Below are 17,318 nucleotides of genomic sequence, written 5' to 3'. Positions count from 1 at the left end.
CTTGGAAAGAAAATTAAATTTGTACATACTAATGGGGTGGTGAGTATAAAGCTTTAGATCCCTTCCTCAGCCAATGTGGTATTGGTCATCATGGGTCTTGCCCTCACACACAAGAGCAAAAAGAGTTGTAGAAAGAAAGGATAGACATTGTTGGCACCAGTCTGACCCTTATGGTCCATACTGCAGTTCCATAAAAATATTGACCTATGCCTTCCAGTTGATTACTTCATAAACATGCTTCCTACTCCAAACTTGAAAAACAAAGTCCCCTTGAAATTTTGTTTAGAAACAAACTTAATTATCTGTTTTTGAAAACTTTTGTTTGTGTCTCAAGCCTTATCATCCTCACAAACTAGAGTTTAGATCCAAGTTCATATCTTCATGGGATATAGTAACTCTCGTCATGGTTACCATGCTATGACCTTGTCTCACAAAAACACATTGTCTAGAGATGTAACTTTTGATGAAAATTATTTTCCTTTTAAGCAGAAAAAAGAATCTTTGAACCAACCATCAAGAACTCCAACCTTCTCTATTCCTATGATTCGACCAAATTTCTCTAATGAACCAAGACCTAGTCATAGTCTTACCTAGAGTCAACCAAACTCAAGTGGTCCAACTCCTCAAGAATCGATGTCACCTCAACTTGAAGAATCATTTGGGTTTGTTGAGTCAGCTCCACTTGAGTCACTTAGGATCAACCTTGTCGCTGATCTTAGACCATTGCCTAATATACCACTTCCTCCTAGTGTGCCTCAAAGAACCCATCATATGATTATATGACCTGGGTTCAAGATGGAACCTTGAAACCCAAGACCTTCATTGCAACCAAATACTCTTTTCCCATTGAATGCACATCATGAATGAAGAATTTGTAGCCTTGACGAGGAATAAGACATGGGTTCATCTCATAACATTGTTGGGTGTAAATAGGTCTAAAAGGTATAAACAAATCTAACTGAACACTTAGCATTATAAAACCCATCTGGTTGCCAAATGCTTTTATCAAGAAGATGGAGTGGCTTTTTTTTAAGCTTTCAGCCCTAGGGTCAAACCTTTGACTATATAAACTATCTTATCTATTGACTTAAGATTAGGATGCCTATTAGTCAGCTTGATGTGAATAATGTATTCCTTGAAATCTAGTAGTGAATGTCTTCATGGTCCTGCCATATGGGTTTGAGAACCCTCTATTTTCAAATTATGTATGCAAGCTAAACCAAATTTCTATAGTTTAAAGCATGCTTCACGAGCCTGGTACCAAGAATTGAGCAATGCTTTTATTAAGCGAGGATTCTCTAGTGCAAAAATGGATCACTCTCTTTGTTTTGAATAAAAATGGATTGCAAATATATATCTTGGTTTATGTTGATGATATATTAGTGGTAGGAAATTCAAGCTCTTTTGTACAGGGTCTTATCAAAACTATTGGTGAACAGTTTGCTCTCAAAGACGGGGGAGAGTTACATTATTTCTTGGGAATAGATGCGTCATACTATTCTCAAGATCTATTCTTATCACAGAAGAAATACATTTTAGATCTTATGAAGATGAACATGTTGGATGCCAAGCTTATTTCTATTTACATGGTTGCCTCACCTAAGTTGTTTTCATCAAGTGGGACTCAGTTTGAAAAATAAACTCTGTATAGAAGCATGGTTGGTACTTTGAGAGTACGTTACAATGACTCAACTTTATTTAGTACACTATATAAATCATGTTTGTCACTACATGCATCGACCAACTATAGACCACTGAGAAGAAGTTGCACATACTTTGGTATCTGAAGTTCTCTATTCAGTATGGGTTGTTAATAAAACCATCTAGTGTTCAACTATCTAAGTATATTCGAAATATGATTAGGCAGGAGCCCCAATGACAGGATATACAGTCTTTTTGGTAACTAATCTAATATCATGAAGCTCAAAGAAGCAACATGTTTCAAGATCAAGCATAATGCAGAGTTATTGCAAACACAATGGCTACAATATTTACTACAAGATCTTGGTTTTAAACTTGTTATTTCCAACTATATGACGCGATAATGAGTGCTACCTATCTAGTATCCCATCCTACTTTTCATTACATAAGCACATTAAGATTGATCTTCGCTTTGTCAGAGATAAAGTTGCAAGGAAAATGCTCATTGTTAAATCTCTATTATCATGAGATCAAATAGCTGATATCTTAACAAAGCCTTTGGCAACCGCTTCAAATAATACCTTTAGGTCCAAGCTCAACGTCACCTACAGGACCTTGAGCATGCAGGAGATTGTGAAGGATCAAGGAAACACGTCCAATGAGACTAGGTTAATCGAAAACCATCAAGAGAATAGGGTAGAAGGAGATGTGAAAGATTCTATCAAATGGTAGGAAGGAAACTTGGATAAGGATCTACTAATGAGTTTAGGAAGGATTCTATGAAGGGAATGGCTTGTACATACGATGATAAGTCTTTCCAAAGTTTGACTCTTATTGAAAAGCAACTTTCTAAGACTACTAACTTTGTTATATAGAAAGGAGAGGAAACTCCTCTCTTATTATTGTAAATAGCTAATTATATATTGAACACCTCTCTCTTATGGTGATTGATATGAGACAGTGAGGTTTATCATGGATGTAAACCTTGTGAGGTCAAACCACGTTAAATGTTGGTGTCGTGTATGTGCTTGCAAAGTAGGTTATATGTACCCCCCCCCCCCCCCAAAAGATGCACTATTTGCTACAGTGCGCATTTGGGGGTCCCAATAAGCGCCACATATGTAAGCATGTATGGCTCGTACCTCATGTTTGTCAGCATCAATTAGTGTCAGAGTCCGGTGCAGTTGCAAAGACTTAAGTACCCTTTCTGCCATTGGTGCCATAAAAATGATGATTCTAGAAAAGGAGCAGTTGCAAAGACTTAAGTACCCCAAAGATGGTTATTTAAGACCCAGTCCCTGCACTGCAGGATTATCTGAGAAAGGAATCTCCCCTGAAGAAGGCCATGAACATCAACCCTCTCTCTCTCTCCCTTCTCTTTATGCCTCTGTGTACATCTAGCAGACGAACCTACACTGCTCCATCAAGCACCGACTGACCTGCACACTAACTGTAGCATGGTTTAACTTGATGAGTTGTGGAGTTTGATTTAGAGTTTTTGCTCTTACAGGAGGGGGGGGGGGGGTTCGGGGGCTCCCCCAGTACGGGTCTCGAATTTGGGGGGAGGTTTTTTCATGTAAATCTGTGTGTCATTGTGTTTGTTTGATCGTTCTTGTTTATTGTTTCCTTCGATTGTTTCTTGCTCGCGGTTTTTGTAACACCCTTTCCCACCATTGGTGTCATGAAACGACGATTCTAGAAAAGGACAAATTTTTTTGCCACGCGATTTACGAAAATCGCATTGCGCTTTGCCTTTTTTTTGCAACGCGATTTAGTGATTTGCGAACATTGCGTAGAGATTTGCCTTTTTTTTTGCTACACAATTTTCGTAAATTGCTACTCGATTTAGCGATTTGCCATTTTTTTTTTTGCTACGCGATTTTCATAAATCGCTACTTGATTTAGCGATTTGCCATTTTTTTTGCTACACAATTTTCGTAAATCGCTACTATGTGTAAATCGTAAATTGCGATGCCGAACTCCGCCCCCTTGAGCACGATCTTCGCAGTGATCAGGCTCTAGTTGCCAGCCATCCCGATGACAGTCTTGAGGTCCGTGACAGGGAAGCCGAAGAGGAACATGCGATTCTTGACATTGGCAGGGAGGTGGGTCATGTCAGTAGGGATGGAAGTGGGGCGGGGCGGGGGACAAGGTCTCCAACCCCGCCCCGCCTCAAGATTTTATCCTCCACCCCTGCCCCGCCTCTCTGGCGGGGATGGATTTTATCCTCCACCCCCACCTTCATCCCCGTTTCATGTCCTCCATCCCCGGTTCAAACGGGGATGAGGCGGGGCAGGGATATTGCGGGGAAAAGTGGTCGGGGCGGGGTTGGGGCGGGGATGAGGCGAGGATCATGGCTGGGACGGGGCAGGGCGGGGAAAAGTACACGTCCATCCCTGCCTCCACCCTCGGACGGGGATGGATTTTAACCTTCATCCCCGCCTTCATCCCCGTTTCATACCCTTTATCCCCGGTCCAAACGGGGCGAGGCGGGGCGGGGGCCCGCTTTCCCCCGGTCCACGGCCATCCCTACCTGTCAGAGAGCATGGCGCCGGAGGTCGAGATGGGGACCTCGTGGTGCCATAACTCGACGAATTCCCGCTAGGACTTGAGGGTGCAAACGCCCATGTTGAGCAACGTTAGGGTGGCCTGGAAGGCATAGCCTTGATTGAAAGTATTGTCGACTTAGGGGTAGACGATTGTACTTTGAAAGACTCCATTGTAGGTGTACTAGAGGAAGATTTCGTTGTAGGTGTCCCTTGAAGGTGGCGGAGGGACTGCCACAGTCGATTGCCTGCTGGACGAGGGCAACATTCCAACCACTGCTAGCAGGAAGAGGACGACGATCGCCGACTCTTTGCCTCCCTTAATTTCTTCTCTAGAGAGAGAGAGAGAGAGAGAGAGAGAGAGAGAGAGAGAGAGAGAGAGAGAGAGAGAGAGAGAGAGGTTTTATAGTGTTTCACAAAGAATGAAGAAGATGATGACGAAAAGTTCAAATAGAGAAGAAAGAGAGCGCGCTTCAGGTTCATTTCATTGTTTGGACTTTGAAGAGTTAACATCATCCTCGACTTTCTAGATGAAGGATATTTTTGTCCTTTTCTCGAACCGTCGTTTTCCTTTTTTTTTTGAATGGAGGACATTTTTGTCATTTTCTTGAACCGTCATTTCATGACGAGAATAGCAAGAAAGGGTACTTAAGTCTTTGCAACTACACCGAACTCCGATGCTAAGTGATGCCAACACACACGGGAATACGAGCCTCACATGCTTATATACATGGCGCTCATTCGGACCCCAAACACGCACTATAGCATTCAGTGCGTCTTTGGGGGAGAACACACAACACCCTCCCATGTGCATGTGTGCTTGACCATCATGTGTTTGATAACTTCACAACCATGATGCATTGAAACCCTCAATTATACAACTATGCTTTTATAAAGCAGTAGGGTCTTGAAATAAATCATTGCCTCTATTAGTCATCCGCTTGATACCACCGGGGTACAAGCAAGACAAGCATTGCTAATAACTCATAAGCATATATATTTTTCTTTAGGAATAACCCACCAAAGAATTTGTAGATTTTTATTTTAAAAAAGTAATGAAGACAATTGGGATTTTTTATGGCAAATCCCTGACTTGCTTAATAAAAGTTGTCAAGAACCTAGAATTACTTCCTATCAAGATTATATATCTAAATATAATAGCAATAAGGTAGCATCTTCTCCATTTTTGTAGACAAAGAATGGAGGGCAGAAAACTCTAGAATAAATTCCCATTGAAGGCAAAAATATTCCAAATGTATCATACTAGGTTTAAGATGCTTGTTTCAGCCCATATAATGCACACTTTGGTTTACATAGATGACTGGGCTTGTTAGGATCTTGAAATGCTGAAGGTTGCTTAATAAAAAATGATTCAAGGTACTCATATAAAAAGGTAGTGTTGATGTTGAGTTACCTAACATCCCAATTATGAGTAAGAGCAAAGAAAAGAAGAAATGGTATCTTTACTGGCTTGATAACAGGATAAAATGTTTCAAGAAATTCTAATCCTAGCACCTCATTAAAACCCTTGGCAACCAACCTAGCCTTCAAACATTAAGCAATCATCACTTCCTATTTTTCTTTTGAACGCTCATTTACTGCCTTTGACATTCATTTTTGAATCACAAGGCACAAGGTCCCAATATCATTTATATACAAGGCTTTTATTTCATCTTCCATGGCTCTCTGCCAACGTGAGTGCCTTAAGGTGGCCTTGAGGAGGTTGAAGAAGAATTGTCAAGGATAGAGAATGCTTAGTATTTGCCTTAATAGTTCCATCTTTCATTCTCGTTGTCATAGGATGAACATTTTGGATGGTGGGTTTGGGGTTGGTTGTGAGTCGTTTATGATGTGAATTATGGGTGCTTTTTATTGTTTTGTTTAACGTATTATTGTATGCCTTTTTTGTGATTGTTATTTGGTATGAAAGTTCCAGTTGTTAATGAGCAGAATTGTCATTATAACCATTAAGGAATATTGTTATAGGTTTCTTTTTTGTGGGGGTGATGTTTCTCCATAGTGGGATCGTTCTTATGAGCAAATTAAATGATCTCACGAGCTGAACAGGACTCATGATATCTTACTAGCTTGAAGCTCATATTTGTCACAAGTTGAATGATACTTGTGATCCCGTGAGCCTGAGCTGAGCTCCTACAATCTCATGAGATGAACAACCCACATGGTCTTGTGAGTTTGAGCTTGAGCCAAGTGGAACCTTTGCTTGCCTTGTTGTTCGAACAGTCCGGGAGACAAGTACGAACAAAGTTCCCAAGGGATCTGCATACCTGGTTAGATGTGTTGACTTGAGGCATTCAAGTTGAAGGAGGTTGAGAGTTCCAAACTTAGGGTGCATATCTTTTGCGGCAAAGCCTAAGCCAAATGAAAAATTATTCCTGGTGAGCAGGGGAGAGTGCTCATAGAGTTTTACATGGCGGACACCGCAAGGCCTAAGCTATCCCTGGTAAGCAGGGGGTGCTCAGAATTTTGCATGAGATACCGACTTTGGTCCTAACTATAAGAGTGGTTTCTCTGTATTACATGTAAAGAAAAAAAGGAGGATTTTTTTTTTAACAATGACTTAGATGGCAGTTACTTAAGGCACTATTCTCTTTTTGACGGAGACTAAAAAAATATGTCAAACATGGCCATTCACTACTCAAAATATGTCAATCATGATTACTTGATTTTTTTTTTTTAACAATCACGTAGATGGCAGTTACTTTAGGCACTGTTCTCTTTTGACGGAGACTAAAAAAATATGTCAAACATGGCCATTCACTACTAAAAATATGTCAATCATGATTATTTGATTTTTTTTCTTGACTGTAATACCCTATTGTCTCCTAAAAATTAGACACCTTGGCCAACCCACTTGTCAACTCAACTTAAAGGCACTCTCAGTTTTACCCTGTTTTTTACTTGATTTATGAAGCCGATACACAAGAAGCTAGCAGGCAAGGGTTATCAGCACCCGAAAGGAAACCATCGCCTGTAGGGCCAGTTCCTGTCAGCCCTTTTACTCTCATTTCTGTGCTTGCTAACGCTCCTTTGTCTCTTCTCCTGCAACTTGGATGTTGGGCCTTCAACGCATCCATGGAGTTCTGCTCCTTGCTTTGCACTTCCTTGGTTGGACGGCTGGGAAAATGATAGATCATGATTCTCGTGTGTTGCTTGTCGTAGCCATCCGATCTCATCTTCTGGCTTCATTGAACTGGAGCTTGTCCTATTTCCTCTGTCCAATTCACCACTCAACTGATTAAAAAGGAAAAAAAGAAGTCAATAATGGGCAAGATAAGAAAAATAATTTCTTGGAAATTTTATGCACCAGTCGGTTTTGGGTTATGCATCTGCATGGGGGTTTGTCATAATGACTTTGCCTGATAACTGATGGTGCTTGCCTTAATTTTTATTTTATTATGATTGAGCCATTAAACATCAGTTGGGTGCTCGAAATCCAGACTTTGTTATATGCTTAATCATGTATTGTATTTCCAAGGACGGTGATCAATTATTCTGGAAGGATAAAGCTCCAGATTGGCATGCAATGTAAACTCTGATCTACAGTAGGTATGTCACTGTAGATTCAAGGAGGAGAGCCTTAATCCTCAGCTTGATTGTCAGATGAAAAAAAACGTTGGTTGCAGAAATGCAGGATGGCCTTTTTTTTTTTTTTTTCTTTCGGCTAAGTCAAAGGAGAAATCTCCATCACCAACCACATATTAGCAAGTATTTGGTTGCTAAAATCCTTGAGGTCCCCCTGTCAACCAGAGACCTTGCTTCAAGGGAAACCCTCAGTGGGTTTTGCACTGGTGACATTCCACCAAGTTGGTGATATTCACATGTGGCTCCTACCCGATGAGCAGAGCCTTTGGGAAGCACATCAGGTCATGTTGAACATGAGCTTTTTTGCTCATGCCGACATCGTGTCCGTCTGTTTGCATTTTGGATGAATGCCGCATGGTTTTGTTGACTTTTGAGCTTTTTAAAATGCAAATCGGATGGCCACGATGTCATCATGAGAAGAAACACTCATGTTCAGCATGACCTGATCTGCTTCCGAACCTTTATGAGCAAACTAAAAGATGAAAAGATAAAACAACATAAGTATCAGGAAAGATAACTGTAATGTAAACTGTCATTTTTTATTTTCCTTCACTGGTGTTATTTATCGCCACATTTGGTTTATCTCATCCATTCGGTTTTGGTAAGCAGGACGTTAGGACGAGAGCTGTAGCTAGATCAGATCACGATTCCCTATGATCTACGTTATCTTATAAGCAATTGATGTATGATATAAAGGATGTACAAGAGTCATATACGAATAAAATTCTCTTTCTCACAGTGCATCCTATTTTTCCAATATGCATATTTCAATTTTCATCATGGTATCAGAGCAGTCCCTAACGTTGAATCAACCATCACCGCCTGCTCACAGTCACCTTGTTCGTTTTCAGTACAACCCGACGTAGTTCTTACCGTTGAACCAGGCACCTCTGATCCGTGGCATACGACTCAGCCATCGTTCCTAAGTTGTCACGGTCTCGACGTAGTTCCTGCTGTTGAACCAACGTATCTGACACAATTCCTATGCCCTTATCTTGCATCAATGTGCATGTCTCTTTTCCAATATTGGCTTCTGACAACAACAACAGTGGTGATTCTTCTATCAATGGTTCTCCAATCAATTCAGAATGGACTGCAAACCCATTCTATATTTCACTCGAACAATCCATGTCCTAGGTTCTCACAAGTAAGAACTATTCAATGTGGAAGCAAGCAATGTCAATAACACTCAATGACAAGAACAAGATGACGTCAATGACACCATCATGAAGTCGAAAGATCCCCCAAAGATGGTGGCCGCATGGGAGAGATGAAATGATATGGTGTTATCTTGGATCATCAATGCCATTCATAAAGACCTCTCAAAAAGCATCATATACGCTCAAAGCACAACTGAAGTATGGAAGGACCTCGAGGAACATTTTTTCTAATTAGATGCGCCAAGGATCTACCAGATCCAACATCAAGTCATCAACACCAAACAAATGCAATCCTCCATGGTAGATTACTTCACAAAGCTGAAAGGGCTATGAGACGAGCTTGACTCGTACATCCCACTACCTGCATGTACCTGTGGCGCCATGAAGCCTGTCCATGATCGACAACACCTAGATTGTCTTATTCAATTTTTAATGAGGTTAAGAGACAACTATGACACAATTCACAATCAGATCCTCCTTATGCAACCTTCACCTAAAGTTTTGAAAGCATATTCACTGATAATGCAAGAGGAACGACAACATGATATGCGTGTCACCCCCAATGCCATGGTTGAGATGCCTCTTGCTGCGGTAGCTGAAACCCAATGCCGATAGTGCCAAAATCGTGCTCGACCCCGATGTGACCATTGCAAAAGGTCGAGCACGTCAAAACTAAGTGCTTCCATCTGCATGGGTTTCCAAACTGATCGAACGAAAAGAACATGAGCACGAGAAAAGCAAGTGAAAGGATGTTCAATGCTAAGCCAACCCAATTATCTCTTGTGTCGTCTTCTTCATCCAAGAAACTGATGCCCAATATGCAGTTCACCAAAGAACACTTCGAACAAATTTTTGCCTTTATCAATCAAGGTAATCTGGCAAGACCACAAGTGAACTTGACAGGTAATATTCAAAATTTCACTGTTATTGCCATGATGTCACAACAATGGATTCTTGACACTAGCACTACCGATCATATGATCGATTTTCTTCCCAATCTCACATCATCTACACCCGCGTCTTTCCCTCTTGTCAATCTTCCTACTGAAAATTCTTCCCATGTCTCCCACATCAGGAATGCTACATTAACTTCGAAAATTTGTCTTTGGAATGTTATGTACATTTCTAAATTTAAATTCAATTTGATTTTTATTAGCAAACTTACCCAAGACTTGGATTGTATATCGTGTTTTAAGAATGACCTCTGCCTGTTATAGGATCGTGCCTCAAAATAGACAATTGGAGTGGGTAAACGATGTAATGGGGTATATTTTCTTGAGACAACTAATGCAATCACCTTGGCTGCAATCACTCCGACCCATATTTGGCATTTCAGACTTGACCACATTTCTAATAAGCGTCTACAAAAACTCTCATTTCTTCCAATAAAATTAATATTTGTTCTTTTGATGACAATTGTGAAATTTGTTATTTTGCCAAGCAAACACGTCTACCTTTTCCTATATATTCAATTTTCACTTATGCTTCTTTCAATTGATACTTTGTGATTTGTGGGGAGACAGGTGTACATTATGTTTTAATAAGAACCCTACTAGAAAAAATGCCTTATGAAATTTTGATTAGCAAGAATCCAAGTTACCACCATTTATAGGTGTTTGGATGTTTATGTTATGCACATAATATTCATCATTTCCACAAATTTGATTCTTGCGCTAAAAGGTGCATATTCATAGGGTATCCTTATGATCAAAACACTTATCAAGTTTATGATCTTGATAATCACAATATTTTTACTATTAGGGATGTTTTTTATGAAAATGTTTTACCTTTTCGCAAAACCTCAAATGCATTCGAAGAAGATAGTGGAGTGGTTTTACCACTATCTATCACTAATGTATCTCAAGAAAATGAGGATGATCAAAACTTCTTGACCAAAACCATGGATTCCGTCTTACACCATGAGCTTGGACCAGAACCCAACCCAAGCACAATGCCTGATTCAGTCACCACATCAGACCTAAATTCAGATATAGGCCTGAATCCACTTTCGCATATGCCTTCTGATCCAACTCCCAGACAATCTACTAGGATCAGATCGCAACCTGGATATCTCAAGGACTATAGATGCTATACCACCATACACGCTTCATTGTCTGCGATGGACACCTCTAAAGACATTCAATATCTCCTAACTCATTTTCTATCTTATAATAAATTTTTGGATTCTCATAAAACTTTCCTAGCAACCATTACTCAAATCGTGGAACCAAGAACTTTTTCCTAAGCCAGTCAACTAACTAATTGGCATGAGGCAATGACAGTCAAGATTCAAGCATTAGAAGCCAACAACACTTGGACTCTGGTTTCGTTACCTCTCGATAAAAAGCCCATCGACTGCAAAAGGGTATATAAGGTCAAATATCGGTTAAACGATTCTATCGAGCGATACAAAGTTCGCTTAGTCACCAAGGGCTATACTCAAATAGAAAACCTTGACTACAATGATACATTTGCACCTGTTGCCAAATTAGTTACTATATGATGCTTTCTCGCCATCACAACCTTCTCCAAGTGGACAATATACCAATTCAATGTCAATAATGCTTTCACAGTGACTTAGAAGAGGTGGTGTACATGAGCCTACCACCAAGATATTCAAGTCAGGGGGAGCATACCGTTTGTCGCTTAAATAAGTCAATCTGTGGATTTAAACAATCATCTCGTAATTGGTTTGCAAAGTTCTTATCATCACTTAAGGGCATTAGGTTCACTCAGTTCAAGGAAAACTACTTTATGTTCTCAAAGATCACTCACGATGGTCATGTATTCCTTCTTTTATATGTCGATGACCTCATAGTTGCTGGAGATGACACCGGCGATCCTCAAGGTCACCCTAAACAATTTACTCCACATCAAGGACCTTGGCAGAGTCAAATATTTTCTCAAACTTGAAGTGGCTCAATCCAAACAAGGCATTTTTCTCTCTTAAAGGAAATATATGTTAGAGGATAGTGATTATCTCGAGGCCAAACCACTAGACACACCAATGAACCCTCTCTAAAGGTCACTAATAAGGAAGGAGAAGATATACTTGATACCACTTCATAATGCAGACTCATTTACTTGACCATAACAATACTAAATGTCGTATATCCGGTCCATAATCTTAGCTAGTTCATGCATCATCCCAAAGAGCCTCACATGAAGGCCGCCCAACACGTATTACGATATCTCAAAAGCACACATGATCAAGGTATCCTCCTTTCATTCTCGTCGTAAATTCATCTCAATGCCTACTATAATTCAGATTGGGCATCATGCTCTATGATGCGATGATCCACGTTCAGCTACTTCATTTTACTTAGCGATAGTCTAATTTCATGAAAAACTAAAAAACAATACTACTGCTCGCTCATCGGCCGAAGCGAAACACCGAGCCATGGCCTTAGACTGATGTGAATTGACTTGGCTCAAGTCCTTACTCATCAACCTTGGTATCATTCAAAACCGATGACACTCAAGCTCTATTATATATTGTAGTTAATCCAGTGTTTCACAAACAGACAAACACATTGAAATTGATTGTCATGTCATTCGTGATAAAATTCAAAGTGAAGATTTGTGTACTACATTCGTCACTTCTCACGCACTGTGTGCTGATATCTCCACCAAATTCCTGGCCTGAGATCTATTTCACCTACTCAAGACCAAGTTGGGAATATTGAATCCACGTGCCCCAAGTTAAGGACAATTTTAGGAAAGATATCTATAATGTAAACTGTCATTTTTTATTTTTTTTTTTACTGCGTTATTTACTGCCACGTTTGATTTATCTCATCCATTCTGTTTTGGTAAGCAGGACGTTAGGATGAGATTGAGAGCTGTATCTGGATCAGATCGCGATTCCCTGATCTGCGTTATCTTGAAAGCAATCGATGTATGTACAAGAGTCATATGCGAATAAAATTCTCTCTCACAGTGCATCCTATTTTTCCAATATGCACTTTTAGATTTCCTGTTGTGTCGTTGTTGGTCACATCTAAACAATGCTATTTCTCTTAGCTAAAATAAATACTCACTTGTGCACACAGACACGTGTGTCATGATAATTTGGTAAATTGTAGGTAAAAAGGAAAATAAAAAGAGATAAAAACCCTTCGGTTCTTTTCTGTCATGTTAATAGAACAGATAAGAGTATGATGCTAGTCTAGGAGAGCAAATCCTGTACTTGGCCTAGTACCAAAGTTTCTAGGGCCAATGTCTATGGGTGTGGTTCTGTGTTCTGACCGAACACTTATATAAGTGTTCTAAGAGCTGGGCCCTCCTCTTAATAAGGGGAGCTCTTCCTTTTTATATAGCCTAAGTACTTTGTAAAGTATTCGGTTCATACAAAACACAAAATTGCTATACGGCTATCAAATTTTTTTGTGTTGTGTTGTACATAGAAAATCGCTCATAGGTAGCGATTATCTGTGTTCATGTATTGCACAGAAAATCGCTACCCTTATAGTGATTTTCTATGTTTTGTGTGGCCCGAATACTTTGTAAAGTGCATGGCCTTGATCAGCCTAGTTGGGCCGAACACAAACACTTATATAAGTGTTCTGCCCAGAGCACTGGATCTGCTTCCCAATGTTTAGGATGCCATTTCTGCCCCCACCTCTCTATGGGATGATTGGATGTGTACTTATTCCGATTGTTGGGTCTCCTCTCTCCGGTTATTTATTATTCCGAGCCTAAGCATCGGGGGCAGTTTTAAGCCAAGAGGAAAGCCTAAGCCTAATAATGGTTTTTACAGTCAGAAATGACATGAGGCGAGGTAACTCTTCCTATGATATAGAATTCTATGCCATCAAAGCATTACCACATTCAAGAGGGAGTTTCTTTGATTTTTGTGCAAAGTGGGTGTCATTTTTGCAGGAATACACTTTCCTACTTAAGCATAAGTCCGGAATGGCGTAGGAAGGATTTACCTGTGAAATCCGATTTTCTAGTAATCTGACTCGATCCATAAGAGTGCCTTTAAACTGGACCTCTTCAAGAGTGGCTGCCAATGACCTGCATCGTTTCTCTAGGCTGATCGTCGCCAGTTTCAGAGCTTGGTAGCTGTTTGGAGGACAACCAGCACAACGATGGCTTTGCGACGACGGCCCCCTCTTGTCCTCAAGCTGCTTCAACTGAACCCACGTACACAAACCACACGATTCAGCCAAATTCTTTTGTTAAGAATCTATCTGTTTCAGAGCCATATTTGAGAGGGAGATGGGAGGGGAGATATAGATTTATTTCGAGTACATTATCATGAGGTTGTAGTTGCCAACACTCTCATAACCCCTCCCATTTTTTGCTCCAACACGAGCTCCCAAATAGAGATTAAAGGAATAGATCAAAAAACCAACTTGAATAGAGAAGCCACTGTGTGATCTTACCCGAAGATCTATTCGATCCAATCTCTGAAGCACATTAACCAAAGAAGAAGAAGATGACGGCTGATTGTGGAGACCAGCAACAGTGTATGGTTCATTGTTGTTCTTAATGGACAGATTAGACTCAGCCATCCTCGTGAGTTCTTCTATCTCCCTCGACCCGTCCATTGCTTCACCAGCCTCTACCTAGCTAGCGTATGCCATGAAAAATGGAAAAAAGCTGAAATGCCGACGTTGGGCTGTTTTCTCTACTTTTTGTAACAATCAGCCGGTTCTTTCTCTATTCCAGTTTGACCGATTCTTTCTCTCTCTTTTCTTTTTTGAATAAGGATATCCTGGGAAAGTAAGATTTTTGTGCATCATACTGTTACTTTTCATGTTTTCCCACAAAAATTAGACTTTTATTAGCACTAAATTATAGTAGCATATATTTTATATTAGGGTCCTCTCTTTCTAATGGATCTCATCATTTATGATGGGATCCATCATATATTCAATCCTATAGCCGTCCAATTCACTAATCTTTTTTGCTCTCTTTATTTTTCTCTTTTATATATTAAATTAACAAAGTGTTCACAAAGACAATTCATCCTCACAATGACATCAAAGCCCGTCTTCTCAAGGAGAATAAAGTTTGCCGAAAACACTTGATCCTTAATCGAAGCAACAACCCTTGAAAGATGCAACATACAAAAGGTTTTCGCTCCTAAATACGTGGTTATTTCCATATCACTATCCATCTCAACTACCGAAATATCCAATAACTAAGTAAACTCCTTTGACACAAGACAATGTGTCCCACCAAAATCAAACAATACATGAGCGAAAAAATTGACAATGTTCAAAGTACCTTAGATGACCGGTTGCTGCATACACATGACCCACAGTCCTCTTCTGCTATTGGGCTAGCTCAGACTAATGTTGCTGGTGACTATGTTGATGCTGAATCTGTTGTGGCAACAGTCGCTGTTGCAAGGGCTGGGGTAAGGCAAAGCTCGTGGGCAAAAAAATGATATAGTGGCCCTATTGGGCTATCATGCATGGTCCTGTAGGCACCTTTGGTATCTCCATGCAGACCGCCTCTGCTGCTGTTTTTGATACGGGGCTGCCCATTATTACTGATTCTTCTGGAATGATTTTTTGAAGGACTTCTGAAAATCCTTCTTTATCCTGGATGAAGATGAATGTGACTTTGCTCTGGTCTGACTTTTTTTTTAAGAACTTCAATTCTCGTCAATGATGTTCGCCGCCATGAGGACCTTGCTGTGATGCCCATCGCAAAGCTCCTGAGCAAACTTCAGCACTCGAGCCTTCTTTGTCAAGAATATATTAGGGTAATATCAAGTGCCAGAACTTGCATATATACTCTATTAGAGTAGAGCTACCACTACAACAAAGCAGTAGATTAGCGACGACCACATTCCGTCGCTAACATGGGTAGCGACGGATTAGCGACAACGAGGCGACAGTATGCTTATGTCGCGAATATTTCGACGCTAACTGGCGACGGAATTATTCCGTCGCCAGGTCCGTCGCTAATTGCGACGGAATAACGAGCGCTATATTCCGTCGTCAATCCGCCGGTACTAAACGGCGACCACGGCTTGGCGACGGATTTACTTCCATCGCTATGCCGTCGCTAGATTAATATGAATAGCGACGGATGGTTCCGTCGCAAACACGAAAAAAAATTAAAAAAAAATTATTTGAAAATTAAATACCGAGAACTGTACAATTTCTATTTCCTGTACAATTTATATTTCCTGTAAATAAAAAACAAACCACACAAAAAATTTCATATAACAAGAATCTACAACAATTAATCGTTCCACCTTAAAATTAAGAAGTTTAATTATTTACAATTCAACAATTACAATTAGGAAACATAAAAAAATAGAACTTCTTCAACACAGTCCTCTAATCATCGCCAAGATTTTGTGCGTCTTCTTGTTCATTGTCTTTATCTGTCCCTTCAGCTCCACTACGCTGATTATCGCTAGCAGCCTACACAAGAAAAGAACAGTCAGTATTGATAAACAAAATATAATGAAATAAATTACACACTATATGTGATTCTATCATGTGCTCATGTGTGATCTAAGACAATAAAAAAACTCTATATGTGATTCTATCATGCTCATATGTGCTCTAAGGCAGACAAAAAGTTATATATATATATATATATATATATATATATATATATATATATATATATATATATATGATTCTATCATGCTCATATGTGTGCTAAGGCAGTCAAAAAATTGAATATGTGATTATAGCATGTTCATATGTGTTCTAAGGCATCTAGAAAAACTCTATATGTGATTCTACCATGCTCATATGTGCTTTAAGGCAGGCAAAAAACTATATATGTGATTCGATCATGCTCATATGTGTGCTAAGGCAGTCAAAAAATTGAATATGTGATTATAGCATGCTCATACGTGCTCTAAGGCAGGCAAAGCAAAAAAAATTATATGTGATTCTATCATAAATGATATATAGCATGTTCATATGTGTTCTAAGGCAGTAAAAAAACTCTATATGTTATTATAGCATGCTCATATGTGTGCTAAGGCAGTCAAAAAACTGAATATGTGATTATAATATGATCATATGTGTTCTTAGGTAGTCAAAAAACTGAATATGTGATTATAGCATGCTCGTATGTGTTCTAATGCAGTCAAAAAAACTTTATATGTGATTCTATCATGCTCATATGTGTTCTTAGGCAGGCAAAAAAACTTTATATGTGATTATAGCATGCTCATATGTGCTCTAAGGCAATAAGAAAACTCTATATGTTATTATAGCATGCTCATATGTGCTCTAAGGCAGTCAAAAAACTGAATATGTGATTATAACATGCTCATATGTGTTCTTAGGCAGGCAAAAAGTTATATATGTGATTCGATTATGCTCATATGTGTTCTAAGGCAGACAAAAAACTGAATATGTGATTATACCTGAGAGGGACC

The sequence above is a fragment of the Nuphar pumila genome, chromosome 11 (genome assembly GCF_984573655.1).
Source record: "Nuphar pumila chromosome 11, dmNupPumi1.hap1.1, whole genome shotgun sequence".
Classification (NCBI taxonomy): domain Eukaryota; kingdom Viridiplantae; phylum Streptophyta; class Magnoliopsida; order Nymphaeales; family Nymphaeaceae; genus Nuphar; species Nuphar pumila.
This window is presented reverse-complemented; position numbering follows the sequence as displayed.